The sequence below is a fragment of the Rhinopithecus roxellana genome, chromosome 9, assembly GCF_007565055.1.
Source record: "Rhinopithecus roxellana isolate Shanxi Qingling chromosome 9, ASM756505v1, whole genome shotgun sequence".
NCBI classification, from domain to species: Eukaryota; Metazoa; Chordata; class Mammalia; order Primates; family Cercopithecidae; genus Rhinopithecus; species Rhinopithecus roxellana.
The window spans coordinates 124,336,064-124,349,622 of record NC_044557.1 but is presented as its reverse complement, the minus strand read 5'-3'; the positions used below and the strand labels follow the sequence as shown (position 1 = coordinate 124,349,622).

Here is a 13,559-nt window from a genome sequence, read left to right as displayed (position 1 = left end):
AGGGAGAAGAGAGCCCACTGAGTGACTTCCTCTTATAAGCCAGTATCCAAGACACTGGTGGAAAGAAACCAGCTCACCAGTGGCTCACTGTGTCTGGATGGACCAGCGAGACTCTGAGGTCATCACAGAAACCATCCTGGTCCCATTGGTCCCTCGACTGCTGTGTACAGGATGCCACCCACCACTCCAGACACCACTCACCACTCTTGATGTTGGGATCCTTCTCCCATTACCTCCATTATTCTTGTTCTCGACTCCTCTGAGTTTTCATAGCCAAGTAAATTTTCACCATTGAAAAGGCTCTGAGATCCAAGTCAACTACTAGCTAGGGTGCTATAAAACACATGGGAAATTAGCTTTAACCAAGCACCAATTCTGTGCCCACCATTCATACCCATTCTACCATTTAATGCTGATAGTATCCTGTGAGCTAGCTATTATTAGCATCATTTAAAGACAAAACAAAACCAGCGAGGCCAAGAGAACGGCTGCCGTGGTGCACACAGATGGCACATGGCAGAGCCTAAGCTCTCTCCATGAGATCCGCAGCGTTTGTCCATAAGGCAAGGCAAATTACCTTGTAGAGTCAGCGTGGAGGTTTGCTAACTCTGCCGGACTTGGTGCAGGAAAAATACCAGCCGTGCTGTTAAACCAAAACCCCATGAGAAAACTTTCTGCTAACAGAGGGGCATTATGACCCACGTGGCCCAGGGCCAGAGAAAGGGCAGCTACTCATGGTCCTTCCTCACAAGTTTTCCTGGAGCAGAGGGACACCCCCAAACCCAGGGAGCCCGCAGGAGCTTCAGGAGGGCTCGGCTGGAGGGCGGAGCCCCTGCTGCACTTGCTCATTGGGGGCTGGGGAGGCTCTGATCGCAGACCCGGGGTGCTGCCACCTCTGTCTGCTGCCGGTAGAAAGCCACAAGCCATGAAAACTGATTGAGATGAGAAGAATTCATCTGGGACTGGCTTTTGCTTTAGGATGGTGTTGGAAGTCACTGGTTGTCGCTAGAAGTCTGCTCCACTGTAAGGGTGCTGGGATTTGAAGAGCTATGGTGGACCACCACTGAAGCATTGCCAAGGTAAGGCCCTGTGTCTTCCGGGTTCTTTATCGTCTTCTTTAAATTGTGTAAATGGTGCTCTAAGGCCAGCAGTGGGGCAAGCAGGCAAGGACATTGCTGTGGGTGCCACAGACGGAGGAAGAGGCATGAATGGGATCGCTGCCTAAGCTATGAATAGATTGCTCCATGGTTTGTGCGTTTCCAGTTTTGAGAATTTTAATTTATAAAAGTTCATCCATCCAGGGTAGATTCTGCTTTTTGGAAAAGGCAGTGAATGTGCCACAGAGGAAAGAAAGGACATGGGATGTGGAGAGGGGGTTGGGTGGACACACACAGGCCACTTCTGCGCTCCCGGCGAGTCACTCGGCCTCTTGATAGGAGGTGATATTGACTGCACAGAGCTGACGGAGGTCCGCGGTCATGCGCGGGGAGCATCTGGCTCAAAGCAAATGACTGGTTGTTGCTTTCGTTTCATTTTGTTTGTTTCTGAATGAAGTTGTTCCATGTTTCAGCCATTCGGGGATGGGGGTAACTGAATAGATGTAATGATGATCTTCTTGGTTAAGAGATCTATTTCACCAGGAAACACCAACTGTGAAAAGGAAAGCATAGTTGATCACATATGTTGAAAGGATTTGTTTAAATTGTAAGGCTTTGACAACATTTCCATTTATCTGGTAATGTGGGTGGATGAAGTTCACCCTCATCCACCCACATTACCAAGGAACTAAGGAATCGTGCCTTCACAGTAACAGAGAAGAATTTGCTATAATATGTGCAGATCCTCCTCCCTCGGGAGAGTGGGGCTTAATTCCCCTCACCTTGAGTGAGGCCTGGACTAGGAGTATGGAAAGGGAGAAATAGTAGCTCTGCAGTAGAGAAACCTGCAGACACCAGCTTCACCAAGGGATCAAGCTTAGCATCACCAGGAATAAGCTGGGCTGCTATTGTGAACTGCCATGACAGTGCGGTTCTCCCCACCAACTCATAACCCCAGTCTAATCATGAGAACTCATCATGATTAAAAAATCCAAATTGGCGAAGATTCCACATCATATTTCATCTTCAAAAATGTCAAGGTCATGAAAAACAAAGAAAGACAGGCAAAGTGTCACAGATCAGAGGAGGCATGACGGTCAGGACACCCAAACCCAGAATTCACATCCTGTATTGGATCCCAGAACAACACCGCAAAAGGTCATTAGTGGAAAAATAGGTGAAATCTAGATAAGGTCTGGGGTCTCGCTAATATTATGGTAACAATTACTCCTTAGTTCTGGCAAACGTACCATGGTTAGGTAAGGTGTTCACATTAGAAGAACCTGGTGAAGGGAATATGGAAATTCTCCGTACTATCCTTCTAATTTTTCTCCAAATCTAAAATTACCTCAAAATAAAGAGTTAAAAGAAAAATTAGACTCATTCTTCCTCAGAGCAGAAGTAGCCAAATCCTGAGCATTCTTGGGAAAACTGGCGTTCATGGCCTGGCGGTCGCACCCACTCTTTGAACATTCTGGAATATAGCAGGCCTTTTGCATTTTTGACCATCCATCATTCTCTCTCCCAACCCCTACCTTACTCCAGAATAGCTCTGTATTTGCCTCTCTTCATGGTATTTCTCATGGATGATTTTTTTGTTGTCGTGATGTTAAATGGGTTTTGTGGGGGTTGTTTTTTGTTCATGTTTTTTGTTTTTCAGAGATGGGGTCTTGCTCTGTCGCCCAGGCTGGAGTGCAGTGGCAAGAGATCATAGCTCACTGCAGCACCCACCTCCTGGGCTCAAGCGATCCTCCCACCTCAGCCTCCTGAGTAGCTGGGACCACAGGTATGCTGCTGTGCCTGGCTAATTTTTTAATCTTATTTTTTGAAGAGATGGGGTCTCGCTTTGTTGCCTAGGCTGGTCTCTAACCCCTGGCTTCAAGCCATCCTCCCACCTTGGCCTCCCACAGTACTGGGATTGCAGGCAAGAGTCACTGCGACTGGCCCAGCATGCAATTTTTTTTTTTTTTTTTTTTTTTGAGACAGAGTCTCGCTCTGTTGCCCAGGCTGGAGTGCAGTGGCACCATCTCGGCACTGCAAGCTCCACCTCCTGGGTTCATGCCATTCTCGTGCCTCAGCCTCCCGAGTAGCTGGGACTACAGGTGGCCACCACCACTCCCAGATAATTTTTTGTATTTTTAGTAGAGACAGGGTTTCATTGTGTTAGCCAGGATGGTCTCTATCTCCTGACCTCGTGATTCACCCGTCTCGCCTCCCAAAGTGCTGGGATTACAGGTGTGAGCCACCACGCCCAGCCCCAGCATGCATTTTTGAGCCTTTGCTCTGTGGCAGGGGCTGCAGGACTGAATACACCCTCATCTACCCAGCCAAACTCACTGCACTGGTGCAGGCTCCTGGCACCCCAAGCACAGGCCCAGCTACCCAGACCTGACTCCTCTCCAGGAAGGAAGCAGAAAGCCAGGAATGGAGGGAGTAAGGACCCAGGCCCCTGGGGGAGTATAGCATTCCAGCCAGATGGAATCTGCTGTCCTCTGGGCTCAACCAGCCTCACAGAATCTGGACAGCCAAGTGGCTGTGAGCTGGGCTGGGCAGACTTCCTGGAGAGTAAACTGTGGCCTCCAGGATGTAGAGAGGGTACTCAAAGGGCCAGCTCCTGTTTGAGTGAGGACTCTGACCTTGTGAGCCCACCTGTGGCCTGGGGTCTGCAGCCTTGGGGACTGGTCACAGGTGGCCAGCATCCTGGCTTGCAGGGTTCACGTGTGTGGAGAGGTAACAGCAAGACAGAGAAACCTGGCCCCCTCTGCAGGTCCAGCAGAGCAGGTGAGCCCTGTTCAAAGGCGATGCTGCGCCTGATTAGAGAAAAGCTTCCGAAGCAGGTGAGGAGGAAAAAAGAATGATGAAGCTGCAGGAAGACAGCATGTAGATGGAAATCTCAAGATACTGAGATAGAAATCAATCACAAAACTCTCACAGGAAAATCACAGCTAAAAGGTGGTGATTACACGTGGGGCTGAAGTGCCTTTCCTGTCACATCTGCTACTCCACTGCCAACCTGCTGCTACCCCCTAGCAGCCCTCACATTTCTGGAATGTTCTGTGGCATGCTCCTGCTTGCCTGAATCCCTTCCCCACCTTCCCACCTAGGCGACTCGCATTTGCTCTGACATCCAGGGCAGGTGCGAATGTCTCCTCCCAATCACAGTGCCCAAGCCCATTTGTGTGTCCCCAGCAACCAACAGCACACGCCCAGGGCTCTGGTTTGCAGGCCTGCCAGGTTCTCTGGGAAGCTCCTGAGGACAAGGACAGGCCCTACATGTGCCTCGAGGCCCCAGCACCCAGCACAGTGCCTGGCCCACCAGGGGTATCTGGTAAAGTGGTTCTTGAGTTAAAGACACAAGGGCAAAACCTTGAATGAAAATCCAGGTTAAGACATGAGGATGAAAGATTGAAAAAGGAAAAGCAAAGATAATTGAATGATCATCCCTAACTGTGGTATACTCCAGTGCCATCAGCATGCTGGGGTTTTGACAGGACCTTTGGAAGAAAGAAAAGATGCATCTAAGGCCTCTGGCACATTCCACTTCCTGCAGACAGTGTGGTATAGAGGAAAGCATTGCGGCTTCCTGCCAGCCAGGTCTGTCTGGCTCTGCACCTGCCAGCTGGGAGTGTGAAGTGGGAGCAGTTGCACCCACCCCCGAGCTCAGACATGAGAATGGAACAGAACCATGGGATGGGGATCTAGAGCCTAAGACATAGAGGAGGCTCCTCCTCGTCCACTGTGGGGCTTGTGCAACCCCTTCATCAAAGGGCTGGTGCTTCCCACATTGTAAGCAAGGAAGTTTTGTCATGTGCCTTCTCGTCACGACTTGCTGCTGGTCTTTTTGCACACTTTGGTACCTAGGATGCTGAACCTGGACCAGTGGGAGGCAAACAAGACACACCTGGGATGCAAAATGTAAGGAGGCTCCCAGGCTCAGGTCGTTCAAGCGCAGGAAGGGTTTGCGTATGTGTGAAACGCACAATGCCATGAGGTGTCTATAAGGGCATTTGAGGTTCTGTGCTTAACGGATGAAGTGGGTCCTGAGCATTGAGTCCGTGGATACCTGATGAGTTTCCTGGTGCTCTGAGCTCCCTGAACTTGTAAGCAAGCTTTTGTGTAGGTAGGTACTTACAGTTTTTGTCAGATTCCCAAAGGGGTCTGTGAGCCCCAAAATATTTGGAATCACCCAGTCAAATATCTAGGAAGGATACTTTAATTTTCTTTCTCAGTGTGTTGTAGATATGGGGAAGTGGAAAGGACTTGGACACAGAAGTCAGCCAAAGCAGCCACATCTGAGCAGTCCCATCCTGCAATGTAGTGGTTAGACGGCTGGCCTTGTCAACCAGAGGGCTCCAGTACAAGGTCCAGCCCTGGCAATGTGAGCAGGTCACTGTGTGCCTTCCTGAGATGACAATAGTCTGATCCCACTATATACTAGCGGACTTACCTAGCTCGGGTAGGTTAATTATACCCTCTCAGTCTTATTTCTTTATTCATTGATAATAGCACATCACAGGATTATCAGAATTAAATTAAAAGCCCTGATTTTTAGGTGAGTGGAAGCTGAGGAGCACACAACATTTTTGACAGGTTGCCCTCAATTCTCAATGTCAGAACCACCAGGGGGTCCTTGTACTTCAAAAAGACACATCTTACACGACAGCTTCTTTGATTTACTTTTATGCCCAATATTCATTTTGAAATCTCAAAAATGAGAGCATGGTGTTGTTTCTCAAAAGAGATAGTAAATTTAATAAGATTGAGAGACATGAAGCTAGACACAGTCATGGGCCACATAACAAGATTTCGGTCAATGATGGACTGCATATATGATGGTGGTCTCATAAGACAAAGGCACTGTATTTTGACTGTGCCTGTTTTATGCTTAGAGATACAAATATTCACCACTGTGTTACTGTTGCCCACAGCATTTAGTACAGTCACAGGCTGTATAGGTGTGGAGCCTAGAAGCAATAGGCTATGTCACACAGCCTAGGTGTGGAGTAGGCTCTACCATCTAAGTTTTGTACGTGATGTTCGCACAACAACAAAATCACCTAATGACGCCTTTTTCGGAACAGATCCCCATGGTCAAGCAATGCGTAACTGTATTTTGGGAACTTCCCCTGTATCCAGATAGTCAGTCCAAGAGCTCTATGTTTGGCTCTCACAGTGCTTGAGATGCTGAGAGAATCTCATTTCCTGAGTCAGATGTGGACATTCTTTCTTGGCATGGGTACATTGTTGTGGCTTGTGCTGAAAGCTGCATAAGAAACAGAGGTTGGAAACTCACGGTGGCATTTATTGCTGAGATGATGCTAAGCTGTTCGCCATTCCACCCGGGACCTCCATAGAAGGAGCCCGGGGAGGATGACCCTCAGACTCCAGATCCAGGAAATCCATGCCTCCCTGGAGCAATGGATGTCTTACAGACACTGTGACTCTTCAAACTGAATATTTTCTTCTCTGTGCTTTGGACTCCAGGACACTTAGAACCCAATTTGCATCTAACCACTAGCAGTTGGGTAACAGCATGTCACAGTCTGTATTTCTGCGCAGCAGCTTTATACACAATTTTTTTTTTCTGCCCTAACTTACCCTTTGGTCTAATTTCTTTGTTTTTCTATCCTGTTGTATTGTATGTATTTTTATAAGTGGTCTCAAATCTTTTCTGGAAACATCAGGAAATGAATAAATAAACAAATACAAACAGGACAGCATTTCTGAAAGAGCCTGAAATATAGTGTGGGTGCCCACTAAGGATTAGTTCCCTATCTGTGCACAAAACAGAAAAATTCACTGAGAGAGCCAAACTGCAGTTAAATGTCCAGCTGTGAGTCTATTGCAGTTATAGAAATAGTTTATTTTTACACATATTCCACCTTAGATTGATTTGGGGGTTTGTTGTTGCTGTTGTTTGAGACAAGATCTTACTCTGTTGCCAAGGCTGGAGTGCAGTGGTTTGATCTCGGCTCACTGCATCCTCTGCCTCCTGGGTTCAAGCGATTCTTCCACTTCAGCCTCCCGAGTAGCTAGGACTACAAGTGTGCACCACCATGCCCAGCTAATTTTTGTATTTTTTTTTTTTTTTTTTTGATAGAGACAGGGTTTCATCATGTTGGTCAGGCTGGTCTCAAACTGTGGACCTCAAGTGATCTACCTGCCTTGGCCTCCCAAAGTGTTGGGATTACAGGCATGAGCCACTTCACCTGGCCTGTTTCTTTGTTTTGTTTTTGTTTGAGATAGGGTCTCGCTCTGTCTCCCAGGCTGGAGTGCAGTGGTGCAATCATGGCTTAATGCAGCCTCCACTTCCCCAGCTCAGGCAATCCTCCCACCTCAGCCTCCCAAGTAGTTGGGGCCACAGGTGTGCACCATCACACCTGGCTAATTTTTGTTTTTTGTAGAGATGGGTTTTCACCATGTTGCTGAGGCTGGTCTCAAACTCCTGAGCTCAGGCAGTCCGCCTGCCTCAGCCTCCCAAAGTGCTGGGATTACAGGCATGAGTCGCCATGCCTGATCCTACCTTTTATTGTTAAAGATTATATAAAATTATTTTAAGATTCTTTTATTCCTGCCATTTCTGTGGTGCAATTGGATTTTTACATTAAGTTAAATAATACTTTCTATTTTGGCCGGGCGCCCTGGCTCGCACCTGCAATCCCAGCATTTTGGGAGGCCAAGGTGGGAGGATTCTTGAGGTCAGGGCTTCGAGACCAGCCTGGCCGACATGGTGAAACCCCATCTCTACTAAAAATACAAAAATTAGCTAGGCATGCTGGCAGGCCCCTGTAATCTCAGCTACTCAGAAGGCTGAGGCAGGAGAATTGCTTGAACCCAGGAGGTGGAGGTTGTAGTGAGCTGAGATTGCGCCACTACACTCCAGCTTGGGTGACAGAGTGAAAAAAATAAAAAATAAATGATACTTTTAATTTTATTTATTATTTTATTTGAATAAATAAAAGTATACTTTTTAAAGTATTACACACGAAAATAGGTTCAAAAATCATAGCCCATTTTCTCGATTTTATTTGGTGCTTTATAGGAAAGGCTAAACTCTCCTTTTTTTTTTTTTTTGCACATTAGCATGGAAAGAAATCATTTCTACTTTGTGGTGTCTGTCCGTCTATCTGATGGGCTCCCTGGCACCTGCCAGTGCAGTGGAGAAAGTGTGAGATCAAGATAGGCATCTTGTAGACGAAGAGCATGGCTTGCTGGTAAACGTTTAACAACCAGCTTTCCAGGAAGCAAATGTATTGTATACATATATAAGTTTATAGTAACATGTACTGATATAAAGGATGCATAGCACTTAATTTGCAAGTAATAACAAAGCATGCAATAGTCCCTATCCTAAATACTGCATAGGCAATTGAGTCTCATAGAAAGCTTTCGTGTCTTTGCCACCGTCATATCTGTAGTCAGGCAATGGTTGCAGCGGATGAGCAAGTGTGGGGTTGGCACAAACACTGAAATGTTCATTCATGTTAAGGAGCAGATCAAAGTGAAACAACGAAGACGTGGGGCAGGCTGCAGCCTTAGTGCCACGAGCAGCTTCTTTGCTGGATTGGGTAATAGTTTTTCAATATTCAAAAAAGTTTCCTCAATGTTTTGTGCTACTCACAGCGTTCTAGCTACAGACAAGATGCTCTTTTAAGTATAGAAAATCCACGAAACAAATCAATGTCAACCTGTAGCATTTACCTGTTGCTGTTATGTAAATACTCCCACCAGGGCCAATTTCCAGTCGCCAGCACGGCTTGTGTGAACGTGGGTTTGAGACACGCAGTAGCATAGCGTGATAGAGTACTTCCGCCTTACAGACACAATTAAAGAACCTCAAAGCATAGCTATTATTAAGATGTGGTAAAAATAATTAGGAAGTGGGCCGGGCGCGGTGGCTCAAGCCTGTAATCCCAGCACTTTGGGAGGCCGAGACGGGCGGATCACGAGGTCAGGAGATCGAGACCATCCTGGCTAACACGGTGAAACCCCGTCTCTACTAAAAATACAAAAAACTAGCCGGGCGAGGTGGCGGCGCCTGTAGTCCCAGCTACTCGGGAGGCTGAGGCAGGAGAATGGCGGGAACCCGGGAGGCGGAGCTTGCAGTGAGCTGAGATCTGGCCACTGCACTCCAGCCCGGGTGACAGAGCGAGACTCCGTCTCAAAAAAAAAAAAAAAAAAAAAAAAAAAAAAAAAAATTAGGAAGTGATAAAGTTTAAGTATTTATAAACTTTGCTTTAATAGAATTCATTTAATTATATCTTGTATAATTTAACATTGATTTTTTATCATTTTAATTTCATATAGTTTTTTTTTTCCTTTTTCTTTCTTTCTTTTTTTTCTTTGAGAAGGAGTCTTACTCTGTCACCCAGGCTGGAGTGCAGAGGCACGATTTCGGCTCACTGCAACCTCCGCCTCCCAGGTTCAAGGGATTCTCCTGCCTAACCCTAACCCTGCCTCATCCGCCCAAGTAGTTGGGATTACAGGCACCCGCCACCACGCCTGGCTAATTTTTGTATTTTTAGTGGAGTTGGCCAAGCTGGTCTTGAACTCCTGACCTCAAGTGATCCACCCACCTCCGTCTCCCAAACTGCTGGGATTACAGACACGAGCCACCATGCCTGGCCCATACAGTTTTTATACCTTAATCTTGCATAATGATTTGAATAATTCAGCTCACAAAATTCATGAGAATTTAACAATCAGCTCTTGCATGCGGGCACAAGCTGGCCCCCAGTGCGTCACTGACAGGGAGACAGAGTGTCTCGAGGCCACACTGTAGATCAAGGTCTACAGCTGAGTGGGGACAAGTGGAGAATAACTTGCCTTCTGGGCTCTCCTGAGTCCTGAGCCTGACGGTGGAGGCCTGGGTAGGTGACCCTGGTTTGTGCTTGGTGGTAGGGAAAGGGGGGTGGGTCTATGGGCCTGGATGGAGAACCTGTCACCATGGCTGTCATGTCTCTACACCAGCTGCTGCCAGCCACTGTGGGACTCACAAGTCCCCACTCACCAAACGACTGCTGTTTTCCACAACCATATGATACAAGAATGTCCTCTTGGGTGCCTTCTCATCCCCACTCTCTGTTGACCTCTTTGCACACCTTGATACCTGGGATGCTGAGCCAGGACCAGGGAGAGGTAAAGACACACCTGGGGTACAAAACGTAAGGAGGTCCTGATGCTTGAGGTTGTTCAAGTGCAAAGAATGTTTGTGTATGTGTGAAGCACACAACCACACACAGCATCTAAAAGGACAGTTAATGTTCTGCACTTAGTGGATTAAGCTGGTTCTGACCTTTCAGCCCCTGGGATCCTGATGAGTCCCCTGGTAGCCTGTCAGCTCCTGATCTTGCATGCAAGTTTGTGTGTAGGTGGGCATTCTTCTGCAAAGAAGCTTTTACCCGGTTTCATCAGATCAGAAAGATCTGGGGGTGCTGGCACAGGAAGGATTGACATCTGGTAACTCCCAAAGGGAGAGGTGCAGCTTTGTCACCTGCTCCTGTGTCAACAAGGGGTGCTCTTTTTTTTTTTTGCTCCATCCTATGCCCAAGCCTCATGCAGGGTGACCCTTTTCGGAGAGACCTTTGCCACTGGGTCAGTGTGAGCATGTGGCCAAGCCGTTTCCTGCAGTGGACCGGAGCTCTGTGCACTGTCTGAAGTGAGCAGAGGGTGCTCTTCGTTGGCGAGGTCTGAGGGCTGAGACTGGCAAGGAGACACCTGCTCTCTGGATCACCAGGCTGAGGGTTCCTATGTGCAGGTGTGGAGGATGGAAGGGGCCACTCTGCCCATTTTCCTGCCAGGGCCTCACCTCTGCAGGGGCTGCTGGCCTCCCTGGGCTTGCAGTGAAAGGCTTGCCAGCTCCCACCCTCCCCTGCTGATCAAGGGCATCTTCCCAGGCTCCTGCACCCCACGTTGCCACCAAGACGAGTGTCCTGTAGGAACTAGCAAGTGGGAATCAAAACTGGCCCCAGAGAGGCTCCTGGCCGGGAGACCAAGGGCTCTACCCTGGGACTAACGTCCCTCCAGCCTTTCTTGGAGCTTGGGTCCTGGCTTTAGAAAGATCCCATTCACGGCCAGGCACACACCTGTAATTCCAGTACTTTGGGAGGCCAAGGCAGGCAGATCACTTGAGGTCAGGAGTTTGAGACCGGCCTGGCCAACATGGCAAAACTCCTACTCTACTAAAAATACAAAAAATTAGCTGGGTGTGGTGGTGCACAACTGTAATCCCAGCTACTCGGGAGGCTGAGGTAGGAGAATCGCTTGAACCCAGGAGGTGGAGGTTGCAGTGAGCCAAGATCACGCCACTGCACTCCAACCTGGGCAACAGAGCGAGATTCCATCTCAAAGAAAGAAAGAAAGAAAGAAAGATCCCATTCACCTGCACAATAGCCACACTCCTTTGTGGCCAAGGAAAGGGTTTCAATCCCTTCTTTACAAGGCCCCTTGAAGAGGGATAGCACGGATTGCAGTGGGGGCCACATGCCATACATTCATTGCAGTCACTCGGAATGGCTCCACACCATTCATCTTGGCAGCATGGAACCTTCTGTTTTCGAATCAGATTCCCCTAATTGCTGCCTGCCCATAAAGCCACCCTCTCATGATGGAGCTCCATCCTTCCCTCTCCCTCCTCCTATTTATTTTTGGACTGTCAAATGGCCTCTCTGTGGGCATTCTGACCGCCTGCATGTAAGAAAATTGACATCTTTATGTTTTGTCTTCCTTTTGTTGACTGAAGACCTGCTGACAAATGACTGAGGAAGAAGGTATAAATCTGAATGGGGAGAAGTAGGCGCCCTCAGGAGCTGGTTATCCGTGTGTGTGTAATGCCATCACAGGGACGTGCGTTTAGTATATTTTATCAATCTGCATAGCTAAATACTTTTAGTTGATTGCAGGTGGGAGGGGCTGCTAGCTCAGGCTCCATGGAGCATGTGCTCAAAAAATGTCTCCAATATGGTGACTTGCTGCTTGAGGACAGTCTAAGTGACTGAGGAGTGTGCCCCCTGTCCCCACCTCTGAGATGGGGCCTGATAAGGGTGCTTGCATATTTAGTGTTGGGCACCCTGGTGCTCTCTAGCATGTGGTGTTTGGCCTAAGTGGCCCATGTGGACTCTGTTTCAAGGATTTTACAACAAGAAAGACCAAAATGAGGACATCTCTGTGGCCATATCTCAAGCAAGGGGGTCATTGATATAGAGCATATGCACACACAGAAAAACACACATGCACAGACACGTGCAGACACATACATGCACATAGACACACAGATACAGACACACACGCATAAGAACACACACAGAAACACATAGACCCGTGCACATATACACACATGCACAGACATGTAGAAATACATAGACACAGAGAAACACACAAAGATACACAGGCACACATACAGGTACATCTACACACTTATCAAAGACAACAGCAAAACTACCTACCATGACAAGTATCATTGCAACAAAAATGAACAAATAAATTATGCGCCATAAAGTTTCCCAAGCATCATCTATTTTGTAGAAATCTAGTTGCTGGAGTACCATCCTTTACAAAGTTCTTTCTATTCTTTCTACTGTACAAAGTTTTCTGTTGTCAAATGGCAAGAGATCTCTGTTTTCTACTTGGAATGGGCCTGGAGATGGGAGACGGCACCCACTTCCTCCACCCCTTGTCCCCGAGCCCAGCATGAGGACCTGCCAAGCCAGAGGGTGACCTGAACACTCACATCTCAATGCAGGGTCAACCGTAGCATCTGGTCGGTGTCCCTGAGTGAGGGCAAAGTTGCAATAACACCTGTTCTCTCCTTTCTCAAATTCGCTCCCAAGCTCCATTGCTTTCGTTCAGCCCCTTACCCCCTCTAGACTGGGCAGTTCTGCATCCTTTTGGAGCTCATTTATCTGTCTTCAGAATCTGACGTTCCCATTCATCCCATGTGTGACTGGCAAGGTCTTTCTAAAACTCCAATATGGCCCTATCACCCCCCAGGGTAAAGCCACCATAAACTCCTCTATGTTTGAGAACAAGGGACAAGTCTCCCATTGAGGCCTCCAGGGAGTGGACAGTCTGGGTCTCCTTTCTTCTCCAGGAACGCTGGGCCCATCTGTCCTGTCCCTGAGGACTCTCTGACACACAGGACACTTCAGAGCTTTGGCCAACCCCACTCCCTGCCTGAAATGCCCATCTCCTTCAGAGAGCTTCTGTGAATCCTTGGAGGTCCAGTCCTAATGTCCCTGTCTCCAATAAGACCTCTCCCCATCTTCCTCTCGCTCTGCCCTGTCCCCGCCAGACATGAAAAATCGCTTCCTGCACTGGGCCCAACAGGGAGGCAGACGGTACAACAGGTTTTGGGCCAGGTGCCAGGTGCCAGGTGCACATGGCTCTTCATCCTGGTTCCCCGTTGCTGCACACCTGGAGAGCTGAGTGCTTTTCCTGAGGTCATGCAGAAGGTGACCAGCCTGA

The 13,559-nt window shown here is 48.0% G+C and overlaps 1 protein-coding gene across 1 annotated transcript in view; it reads left to right on the top strand.

Annotated features, from left to right (window-relative positions):
- The first annotated feature begins 484 nt into the window (after positions 1–484).
- BLK (BLK proto-oncogene, Src family tyrosine kinase) overlaps positions 485–13,559 on the top strand; it is a 73,102-nt gene continuing 60,027 nt past the window's right edge. The window contains exon 1 of the mRNA XM_010384585.2: positions 485–1,079. The gene's annotated coding sequence lies outside the window, so the exon portion shown is untranslated. The remainder of the gene's footprint in view (positions 1,080–13,559) is intronic.